Genomic DNA, 12,816 nt, shown 5'->3' with positions numbered 1-12,816 from the left:
AAAATCAATGAAACTTAAAGCTGTTCTTTAAAAGGTCAATAAAATTTATAAACCTTTAATTTCAAAAAGAAGACACGATTTATTGATGTCAAATATGAAAGGGGAAACATCATGATCCTACAGGGATTAAAATGGTAACAAGATAATCTTATGGCGATTTTATCTAATAAATTCAACAATTTGGACGTAATTGACAAATTCCATGGAAGAAACAAATAGTTAATACTGACTGGAGAAAAAATGGAAAACTTCAATAGCTCTATATTCTTTTTTTTTTTTTTTTTTATTATTATTATTATTATTATTATTATACTTTAGGTTTTATGGTACATGTGCGCAATGTGCAGGTAAGTTACATATGTATACATGTGCCATGCTGGTGCGCTGCACCCACCAACTCGTCATCTAGCATTAGGTATATCTCCCAATGCTATCCCTCCCCCCTCCCCCCACCCCACAACAGTCCCCAGAGTGTGATGTTCCCCTTCCTGTGTCCATGTGTTCTCATTGTTCAATTCCCACCTATGAGTGAGAATATGCGGTGTTTGGTTTTTTGTTCTTGCGATAGTTTACTGAGAATGATGATTTCCAATTTCATCCATGTCCCTACAAAGGACGTGAACTCATCATTTTTTATGGCTGCATAGTATTCCATGGTGTATATGTGCCACATTTTCTTAATCCAGTCTATCATTGTTGGACATTTGGGTTGGTTCCAAGTCTTTGCTATTGTGAATAATGCCGCAATAAACATACGTGTGCATGTGTCTTTATAGCAGCATGATTTATAGTCCTTTGGGTATATACCCAGTAATGGGATGGCTGGGTCGAATGGAATTTCTAGTTCTAGATCCCTGAGGAATCGCCACACTGACTTCCACAAGGGCTGAACTAGTTTACAGTCCCACCAACAGTGTAAAAGTGTTCCTGTTTCTCCACATCCTCTCCAGCACCTGTTGTTTCCTGACTTTGTAATGATTGCCATTCTAACTGGTGTGAGATGGTATCTCATTGTGGTTTTGATTTGCATTTCTCTGATGGCCAGTGATGGTGAGCATTTTTTCATGTGTTTTTTGGCTGCATAAATGTCTTCTTTTGAGAAGTGTCTGTTCATGTCCTTTGCCCACTTTTTGATGGGGTTGTTTGTTTTTTTCTTGTAAATTTGTTGGAGTTCATTGTAGATTCTGGATATTAGCCCTTTGTCAGATGAGTAGGTTGCGAAAATTTTCTCCCATTTTGTAGGTTGCCTGTTCACTCTGATGGTAGTTTCTTTTGCTGTGCAGAAGCTCTTGAGTTTAATTAGATCCCATTTGTCAATTTTGGCTTTTGTTGCCATTGCTTTTGGTGTTTTAGACATGAAGTCCTTGCCCATGCCTATGTCCTGAATGGTAATGCCTAGGTTTTCTTCTAGGGTTTTTATGGTTTTAGGTCTAACATTTAAGTCTTTAATCCATCTTGAATTGATTTTTGTATAAGGTGTAAGGAAGGGATCCAGTTTCAGCTTTCTACATATGGCTAGCCAGTTTTCCCAGCACCATTTATTAAATAGGGAATCCTTTCCCCATTTCTTGTTTTTGTCAGGTTTGTCAAAGATCAGATAGTTGTAGATATGTGGCATTATTTCTGACGGCTCTGTTCTGTTCCATTGATCTATATCTCTGTTTTGGTACCAGTACCATGCTGTTTTGGTTACTGTAGCCTTGTAGTATAGTTTGAAGTCAGGTAGTGTGATGCCTCCAGCTTTGTTCTTTTGGCTTAGGATTGACTTGGCGATGCGGGCTTTTTTTTGGTTCCATATGAACTTTAAAGTAGTTTTTTCCAATTCTGTGAAGAAAGTCATTGGTAGCTTGATGGGGATGGCATTGAATCTGTAAATTACCTTGGGAAGGATGGCCATTTTCACGATATTGATTCTTCCTACCCATGAGCATGGAATGTTCTTCCATTTGTTTGTATCCTCTTTTATTTCCTTGAGCAGTGGTTTGTAGTTCTCCTTGAAGAGGTCTTTCACATCCCTTGTAAGTTGGATTCCTAGGTAATAGCTCTATATTCTTGAAGACATTGGGCCAGGCACGGTGGCTCACACCTGTAATCCCAGCACTTTGGGAGGCCGAGGTGGGAGATTCACTTGAGTTTGAGACCAGCCTGGGCAACACAGGGAGACCTCATCGCTACAAAAAATAAAAATTAAAAAAACTAGCCAGGTGTGGTGACACATGCCTGTGGTCCCAGCTACTCAGGAGGCTGAGGTGGGAGCATCGCTTGAGCCTGGGGGGTTGAGGCTGCAGTGAGCCATGATCGCAACACTGCATTCCAGCTTGGGCAACAAAATGAGATCTCATTTTTTTAAAAATATTGATTTTCTAATTAAAAACCTTCCCACAAAGAAACCTCTCAACCCAAATGAATTCTGGTGAATTCTATCATTGTTCCATCCAGCTGAACCCATAGCTAGAGTTTCCCCAAAAGCAATGGCAGGGGAATTCCTTCAAGGGCCTACTCCAGACCTTCTGGATATGGGGCTGGTTGGAATTCCAAAGAAAGAGGCAATAAACACCAGGGTGATCAGTCCAAAACATGTATTAGGGCAATTTATAGCCTGATGCAGTGATCATTGCATTGAACAGTGAGTGAAAGAGAGGTTCTGCCTAAGTATGCCTGCAAGGAGGGGGATCAGGTTATGGAGTTGATATGAGGGTTTAAGGAATTTGGCTCAGAGTAAGGGCTAGTTTTTTCTACATGTTTAGCAATGTGTATTTCAGGCAACAACCTAAACAGTTTATCAGTGTCTGGGAATATTCAAGGCCCAGGTTTGGGTTCAAGCCTGCATATAATAAAACATGCAGCTGGCCAGGGCACAGAGCAGTCAAGGCACTCTGTGTTTCTCTGTCTGAACAAGAGGAAAAATGGGAAGAACAGAGGGACCCCAGAAGCATCAAATAAGAAATAATACCTTCTACACAAAACGTTTTCAGAAAATAGATAAAAACACTTCCCAACTTGTTTATAAGATCAGCATTACTGTATTCCCAAGGTCATACAAAAACCTCTCAAGAACAGAAAGCTATTGGTCAATATACCTCATGAATATAAATACAAAAAGTCTACAACAAATATTAGCAAACTGAATCAAGCATGAAATTTAAAAATATGTCTTGATACCTGAAGTGTAAGTATTCCAAATTAGTTCTTATGTCAAGACTGCCTTGGCTATTCTAGGTCTTTTATATTTCTAATATGAATTTTCGAATCGGCTTGTCAATTTCCACAAAAATAACTCTGTTTGGATTGTTACTGGATTGTATTAAATCTATGGATCAATTTGAGGGGCACTGGCATTTTAAAAACATTGAGACTTCCAATTCATGAGCATGGTATGTCCCTTCATTTATATAAATCTTCTTTAAGAATATCTTAAACATTTTGTAGTTTGCAGTTTATAAGTCAAGAACATCTTTCATTGGCTTTGTTCATAGGATTTGTGTGTGTGTGTGTTTGTCTGTGCATATGAGTGCATACACTATAGTGACTGATACTATTTTATTTTATTTCCTAATTACATGCTTCAATACCATTGTTTTTGCACACTGATTTTATATCCAGTGGCCTTGGTAAATTCATTTTTAAATTCTAATAGTCAATTATTTGAATTTGTACACAATTATCTACAAGTATTGATAGTTTTATTTCCTCCTTTCCCATCTTTTTAATATTATTTCTTTTTCTTTCTTTATCGCACCAAGCAACGAAACTAAACCCTCATAGGCACATAATAGTCAAACAGCCGAAATCCAAAGACAGTAGGAAGTCTTAAAATCATACAGAAGAAAAGACACATTTCAATCAAAGGAGCAATAAGATTGATAAATATTTTTCCCAAGGAAATATGCAAGCTAGAAGACAATATAATGACATCTTTAAAGTATTGAGGGGGGAAAAAACTGGAAACCTAGAAAAAATTCTTCAAAAATAAAGGTAAAAAGGTCAGGTGAGATGGTTCATGCTTGTAATTCCAACACTCTGGGAGGCTGAGGCAGGAGGACTGCTTGAGGCCAGGAGTTCAAGATCAATCTGGGAAACATAACGAGACCTCATCTCTATAGAAAATTTAAAAATTAGCCAGGGGGATAACACATACCTGTAGTCCCAGCTGCTCAGGAGGCTGAGGCAGAAGGATTGCTCCTGCCCAGGAATTTGGGTGGGATTGGGCAATGATCACACCACTGCACTCCAGCCTGGGTAACACAATAAGTGAGACTCTGTCTCTAAATAAATAAATAATTAAGGTGAAATAAAAAATTTTTCAGAGCTAGGCTGGGTGCTGTGGCTCACGCCTGTAATCCCAGCACTTTGGGAGGCTAAGGCAGGCGGATCACAAGGTCAGGAATTCGAGACCAGCCTGGCCAATATGGTGAAACCCTGTCTCTACTAAAAATACAAAAATTAGCTGGGCGTGGTAGCGCACACCTGTAGTCCCAGCTACTTGGGAGGTTGAGGCAGAAGAATCGCTTGAACCTGGGAGGCGGAGGTTGTAGTGAGCCAAGATTGTGCACTGCACTCCAGCCTGGGTGACAGAGCAAGACTCGGTGACAGAGCAAGACTCTATCTCAAAAAAAAAAATTTCAGAGCTAAGAATAGTCTTCATTAATAGATCTGTAATACAATAAAAACTAAGGTAGACCATAATAAGTCAATATTGTAATCTCTAGGGTAAACATTAAAGGAATTATAAAAGAATACATAACAAAAGAGTCAATAGAAGTGAAAAAAATTAAGAATATCTGATTAATTCAAAAGAAGGCAAGAAAAATACATAAAACAACAACAAAAAGGTGAGACGAAGAGAAAACAAATAGCAAGATGGTAGATTTAAACCAAAGCATATTAGTAATTACACTAAGTATAAATGAACTGAACAATCAAATTAAGAGATAATGTTGATCTAATTAGATAAAAAACAAAAACCAACTATTTGGTTTTTATGAGATTCACTTTACATGAAATGAGGCAGAAAGATTGAAAATAAACCATGGAAAGGATCTACATTATAAAGTATATTGCTTCCGGCAAGGGCTTTCATACTGCTTTTTCATAACATGGCAGAAAATCAGAATGGGAAGCGAACACATGCACAAGAGACCAAACATGAGGGGCAGCCTCACTCTGTAACCAGCCACTCTTTGCCAGGCGCGGTGGCTCACGCCTGTAATCCCAGCATTTTGGGAGGCTGAGGCAGGCGGATCACTTGAGGTCAGGGGTTCGAGACCAGCCTGGCCAACATGGTGAAACCCCAGTCTCTACTAAAAATACAAAAATTAGTCGGGCGTGGTGGCTCACACATAATCTCCACGACTCGGGAGGCGGAGGCAGGAGAATTGCTTGAACCAGGGAGGCAGAGGTTGCAGTGAGCTAAGATCGCACCACTGCAGTCCAGCCTGGGCGACAGACTCCGTCTCAAAACAAAAACAACAAACAAGCCACTCTCGTGGTAATGGATCCAGTCCTGAGAGAGCTGCAGAGTCCCCAGGACCGAAACACCTCTTAAAGGTCCCACCACTTCTCAACACTGTTACACTGGGAACTAGGTCTTCAATACACACATTTTGAGAGACAAATCATATTAAACCACAGCAATGCCTTTTATCAGTTTTGAAAAGTTCTTGGCTTTCATTTCTTTAAATATATCCTCTGCCCCATCTCTCCTCTCTTCTGGCACTACATTTACAAGCATAATGGCATTTTGATTGATCCCACATGTCTTTTATGACCTATTCTTTTTTTTAAAAAAAAAATGATGCTTGGCCTGGCATGGTGGCTCACGCCTGTAATCCCAGCACTTTGGGAGGCCACAACAGGCAGATCACTTGAGGCCAGGAGTTGGAGACCAGCCTGAAAAACATGGCCAAACTCATCTATACAAACAATTAACCAGTATTGGGTACTAGGCTTAATACCTGAATGATGAAATAATCTGTACAACAAAATCCCGTGACATGAGTTTACCTATATAACAAACCTTCACATGTACCCCCAAACCTAAAATAAAAGTTAAAAAAAGAAATTAGCATGGTAGCTCACACCTGTAGTCCCAGCTGCTCAGGAGGCTGAAGTGGGAGAATCACCTGAGCAAGGAGGTCAAAGCTGCAGTGAGCTGTGATCGCACCACTGCACTCCAGCTAGGGGACCAGAGTGAGACCCTGTCTCAATAAATTAAATCAATAAATATAAAATAAACAAACAAATAAATAAATTTATTCTTAATTATTTTCTTTACATTCTGTTTGGATATTTTCTAATGACCTGTCTTCAAGTTGGCTAATTTTATTATTATCTACATTGAGTCCGCTCTTAAGTCCATTCAAAGAATTCCTAATTTCAGATATTGTATTTTTTAGTTCGAAATGTCCATTTGGTCCTTTTTTTTTTTTTTTTTTTGGAAAAAGGAGAAACTCAGTCTTATTTTTTGTTTTCTTGGCAAATGGTGATACCTGGGGAGTTTAATCAGAGTTGGGCTGTAGGCTCAGTTTGGAAGCCCAACTCTGACCAGTCATTGCCAATCACAGTCTTTGCTAAGAAGTAGTGTTAGAAGGGGACCCTTCTGGCAAACACATTCTCTGTTCCATTTGCAGTGGAAATCTGTAAGCATTTCTTTTAGCAGGGGGTATAAGCTGCTGCTCCCATTTGCTCAAGTTTGTCCCACCTTGTGATAACAACAGGCTTTTCAGAATGGTCATTCCTGTGAATTAGCCAAAGGAATCTATTTTTTCAGCACAGCCTCTTGTTTTAGTTAAAATTCACAATGCAGAAGATAAATTATAGCACAGAATCTCAAACGTCTCCGCTTCTGACATTTGTGCTGCTAATTAGTTTCTGCTCATTGTTACATTCCATCTTCTCTGTTTTACTTTGGAAAAAAATACATAAATGTAAATACATTTTCACATATTCAAATTTCCATTTCAATATTCAGAAGTAGATGTATAGTTTCAGTGTCTGTCCTGAGCATGTGACAAGTGTTTAGATGCCACATTTCATATTCAATCAAATTGCATTTTATTTATACAGCACCATAGAAACAAATCTGCTCAAACAAAGCCCAATTAAAAACAAAATCTTACTTGGGAGGCTGAGGTGGGAGGATTGCTTGAGCTCAGGAGGTCGAGGCTGCAGTGAGCCATGATCACACACACCACTGCACTCCGGCCTGGGCAACAGAGCGAGACAAAAAAAAAAAAAAATTCCAGCATGGAACTGGAGGTTAAAAAAAAACTTCAAAATAATGAGCATTTTATCTCCAAATATCAGTTGCATCCCATTTGTAAGAATTACCACCACTACCAATTGACTCCTGATATATCCAAGCGCTATATGAAATGTCTTATGGATGCTGCCTCCTCCTTTACACCTGGGAAAAACTGGGCATGTGGAAGGGCAACATTTTGCTAAGAGTCTACAGTTGGAGCATGATGGAGCTGAGATTTTATCCTAGGTCTCTCTAACTCCAGATCCCATGCTTTTTCCCATCTGTATTCCAGACTTTCATCATGCCTTAATTTCCAAGCAGAATTTGACAATCCAAGCAAAATGATTTTAATTAATTGGAATATTAGACTTTGCATTTTCTTTCAAACCAAAATGATATCTAATTTTTTCTCAGCTAACATTTTTACAAAGACAGTTTTCTCCTGTGGTTCCCCCTTGCCTCTGAAAACTGCTGCTGTACTTAGAGTGTTCAAGGGTAACCTACCCCACCTCTAACTTCCTCTAATGCCCCGGGATAAAAGCCCTGGCAGCTTGCAGGATGTTGGGAGGTCCTGGAACACTCATCCTCCTGAATGGCTGAAGCCAATAAAATATTTGATAGCAGACTTTTCTTACTTTGTTTCCATCAGTGTTGAAATGCTAGTGATTCCTTCTTCCCAGATATCTCTGGTGAAATTTTACCATGTAACTAAATTACTAATGTTTATTGATAGATTTGCTTCTGGCAAGAGGTCAATTAATTTGTTGTACTTTATAGGGTTTGGACTGAGAGAAATTATACAATATCGAATTCTGCTTATTAGCTGTTATTCTATTGTAAAAGAATCCCACATCCTGCTAATGTTATCTATAGTTGTCAAATCAATAATTGTATTCCTTTTTATGAATTCCAATTGTTAAAAAATATCCATTTTTCACTCATTTGTTAATATTTTCCTCTATTTTAAAATCACTTTAATTATCATTATATCATTACATTATTATAATTATTTAATTATAGTTTGGGGTTTTTTTAAAATAGTTTGGGCTTTTTGTTTTTATTTTGGAGACTGTCTCTCTCTGTTGCCCAGGCTGGAGTGCCGTGGTGCAACCACAGCTCAAGTGATCCTCCCGCCTCAGCTTCCTGAGTGGCTGGGACCACAGGCGTGCACCACTACCATGCCCAGCTAATTTTTAGATGTTTTTCGTAGAGACAGGGATCTCACCATATCACCCAGGCTGGTCTCAAACTCCTGGGTTCAAGTGATCCTCCCACCTTGGCCTCCTAAAGTGCTGGGATTATAGGTGTGAGCCACCACGCCCAGCCTAAAATTATTTAATTACAGTTACTTAAAGTCCTTGTCTTATTACTTCAACATCTGGATTATTTATGGGTCTGTTTCTATCGTCTCTCTATTCTCTTGATTATCAGCCACATTTTCCTGCTTCTTTGGATATTTAGTGGCTTTTTATTTAAAAAGAGCTGCAGAGAACTGTATATGAAAAACCTGTAGAGGTTCTGCATGGTATCTCCCACCAAGTTCCACCTTTCCTCTGTTAGGCAGATAGGATGAGGGACTGATCACGTCAATCCAATCAGGCGTTAACTGAGGCAGAGCTGGGCTGCAGTTTTAATATGATGCAGTCCATGGCTGGGTGTGGTGGCTCATGCCTGTAATCCCAGCACTTTGGGAGGCCGAGGTGGGAGGATATCTTGAAGCCAGGAGTTCAAGACCAGCCTGGCCAACATGGTGAAGCCCTGTCTCTACAAAAAATACAAAAATTAGCCAGGCATGGTGGCGCACGCCTGCAGTCCCAACTTGAGAGGCTGAGGCAGGAGAATTGCTTGAATTGCTTGAACTCAGGAGACAGAGGTTGCAGAGTCAAGATCACACCACTGCATTCCAGCCTGGGCAACAGAACGAGACTCTGTCTCAAAAAAATATAGATAGGTGATGGATAGATAGATAGATAGATAGATAGATAGATAGATAGATAGATAGATATACAGATGCAGTCCACCTGCAATGCATTCCTGTTTTCATGTGAGGGATTCCTAGGCTTTTGATTGAAAGTCTTGTGGCTCTCTGTCTCCTCAGCCCTGTTAGACACAGGAGATTCCCTTGGAAGGTTCTGAGCTTAGCACTTTAGCCTTTTTCCCAAGCTCCTCTTCACCCTCGGAGCTATAAACTGGCTAATTTTTTGAAGGGGATACCATCATGTTTTTGTATCAGGCCTCATTCCTCTAGTGGGACTTTGTGTTCTAAGCATTTCAAGATTAGGGGGGGATATCACCCTGGCTTTTAGAAGCCCTCAACCTAGCTTCCCAGCCTTCCACACTCAATCCCAGGACTTGGAAAATGTCATACGCTACAACCAGCTGTGTTGTTGTTGTTGTTGTTGTTGTTTGAGATGGAGTTTTGCTCTTGTCTCCCAGGCTGGAGTACAATGGTACGATCTCAGCTCACTGCAACCTCCGTCTCCCAGGTTCAAGCAATTCTCCTGCCTCAGCCTCCCAAGTAGCTGGGATTACAGGCATGTGCCACCACGTCTGGCTAATTTTTGTATTTTTAGTAGAGATGGGGTTTCGCCATGTTGCCCAGGCTGGTCTTGAACTCCTGACATCAATTGATCTGCCTGCCTCGGCCTCTCAGAAGTGCTGGAATTACAGGCATGAACCACCATGCCCAGCCAGCTGTGTTTTTTGAGATCCCAACTTTTCACAACAGCCCTACTTAACTACCAAAAGTCTTGCAATTGTAGAAGCCCTCTGTACGAATTAAGCCCAATACTCAGTTCACACACAGAACAAGCAAATGTTCCCAGGAAGAAAACATCCCATGACCATCAGCTCAACTCAGAAGGGATACTCCCTGTCTGAATTCCAATTCTAGTCATTGTTGCTTCCACAGCTCTCCAGTATCTTAAACATATGATTTTTGTCATTTATTTGGCTTTTTCTCGTTATTGCAAACAAGAGTGCAGCGTTAGGGTGCTACCTCCTATACAAATCAGAATCTCAAAGTACAAATTCGATTTGAATGAGGAACTGAAAAAAAAAAAACCCATCTTTCAATTGTCAGCAATGATTTAAAGGATTGCCAATGACAAGCCTACAGTCACGATGCTAATATGACGAACAATGAAAGGTATACAGGGCAAAATTCCGGCCAAAATTCTAGAAGTATTCTTTGGCCATGAAGACATAGTTTCAACTGTGCTGATACCAATGACATTTTTGGGTGTTGTTCAGATTATACACGATATTTTCTGGATATACCCAAAGATGGAACATATTGATGAAACACATCAAATCTGACCTCGGAGCTACTCTCAGACACATTATGGCAATCCCAACTAAATGCTGCTAAATAAATTAAATTGAATGTATTTAAGATATGAGATGTACTGAAAAAGTTAAATGAGACAACCAACATTCTCAAATAACAAATGATGGGTTTTGGTGGAAAAATATATTAATTTTAGAGATGTATTATTGTTAGTTGATTTGCACTATTGTTTGCTATTTAAAATGTTAGTAAAAGCTTATGTAAACAATTGACCAATGCTGTCATTTGGATGTTTGTCCCCCAAGCCTCCTGTTGAAATTCGATCCCCAGTGTTGGAGGTGGGGCCTAATGGAAGGTATCTGGATCACGGGGGCAAATCCCTCATGAAAGGCTTGGTGCTGACCTTGCAATTACAAGTGAGTTCTCACTCTGTTAGCTCCTGCAACTGCTCGTTACAATGAGCTTGGCACCTCCCTGCTTCTCTCTCTTGCTTCTCCTCTCACCACAGGATATCTGCACAGCCAGCTCCCCTTCACCTGCCACCATGAGTGGAAGCAGCCTGAGGCTTTCACCAGATGCCCTATCTTGAACCTTCTAGGCAGCAGAATCATAACCCAAATAAGCCTTTTTTCTTTATAAATCACTCAGTCTCAGATATTCCTTTATAGCAACACAAACAGACTTAGACAACTAAGTTTAACTACTTTACTTTTAAAACTAAAAAATATTTCTGTAGGTATTAGAACATGGTTTTTCTAGTTTGGAAGAAAAGTGCATATGAAATATACAACCAAAGTGAAATTTCAATGAAATATAAGGCAATTAGGGCAATGAAAGGAAAATGTTTGCAAGACAGTGACTAAGTTCACAGTCAAATAGTCTCAAAACTAATTTCTGCAGAGACTATTTTTTGACTGTTACAGATTAAGGTATTAATTGATTGAAGAGAAATTTGAACAAGTTTAACAACAAACTGTCATTATACAACAGTGAATTTCTGTTTTTTAAATTAATAGACCATCATTGAAGATTTTGAAAAAAATAAGAAATACTGTATGAATATAAATATGGTTTGAAGAAATAATAAAAAAAAATCACATTATGGATGATAGTAATTTATATGATGAAATTCAAATATTTTATATTTTCTGTGATAATCATGTATCATACATGACCCAAATACAATGTTTAAACACAATATGTAAAATTGAAGGCAGTCATCTTGGATAATTTGCTTACTTTCAGTCCTGAAAACCACAGCTTCCCACATATTTTTCTATTTTGTCATCACAAAGGTAGATTTGTCAATGCAGAAGGATGAAATGCATTTTATTCAGCAATGTGTCAGCTTGACTTATAATTTTTAAATATATAGACATAGAGTATGTGCGCCACCATTCATACTCCTGCCACAGATGCTACGGGCCAACATGAGCTCAGCATCCCAACCACAAATACATTTCAGAACTAGGCTGGTGAGCACTGAGAATAAGGGGTGAGGAAGCCTGATTTAATGACAATAGTTCCCTGTCAGGGCTAGGTGACTGGCATGTGCCATACCAAAGGCAAGAAAGGGCAGGCCTAAGAGAGGCCTAGGAATGGTTGATCAAGAAAGGAGGCTGCTGTCCCTGAAGCTGGAATATAGTTCAAGGAGGTGGTTTCAAGGTCAGCAAAGGACAACTGCAGCCCAAGGGAGATCTGCAGCACCCAGAGGGGCAAACACTAACCTCCTCCTACGGCCAGAGGAGAGGGAGACAGATGTCAAGGCAAAGAATCAGCTGCAGAGAATGCCTTGAGGCCCCAAGACAGAGATCAAGCTTGACTCTGATAGGCTTCCCTACAGAGGCCTGGGGAGCAGGTGGCATGGGGGCTGGAAGTGAAGGTCCCAGCAGGAGCAGGCAGGGTCGCAGAGGGTGCATGGCTGGTGGAAAGGCCCAGGTGGGTGTGTGCACAGCCAAGGACCTGGGCCAGTCCTGGCCAAGGTCAAGAACTGGGTTGGGCTGGGTTCAGAGACCTGGACTGTGATTGAGCTGAGGGAAAGAGTAGAGTCCAGTAGAGAAAGGGAATTTTGTTCTTTGTGTGCCAGGAGCAGCTTCCCTGGACCATGTCTGCACTTCACGGCCACAAGGTGCGGCCTGGGTGGGTAGGAGCACGGATTGGGTATTTCTGGCCCTGCAAGACTGTGGGGGAGTCTGGGGCAGACTAATTCGTAGCTACTGAGAACAGCTGCAGATAAGGTTTCCCTGAATCCTTGGAGAAAGTGGGTGTCCAGCATCTATCTAGT

Source organism: Pongo pygmaeus, chromosome 1 (genome assembly GCF_028885625.2).
Source record: "Pongo pygmaeus isolate AG05252 chromosome 1, NHGRI_mPonPyg2-v2.0_pri, whole genome shotgun sequence".
Taxonomy (NCBI): domain Eukaryota; kingdom Metazoa; phylum Chordata; class Mammalia; order Primates; family Hominidae; genus Pongo; species Pongo pygmaeus.
The sequence above is the reverse complement of the archived record's forward strand: the minus strand, read 5'-3'. Positions refer to the sequence as shown.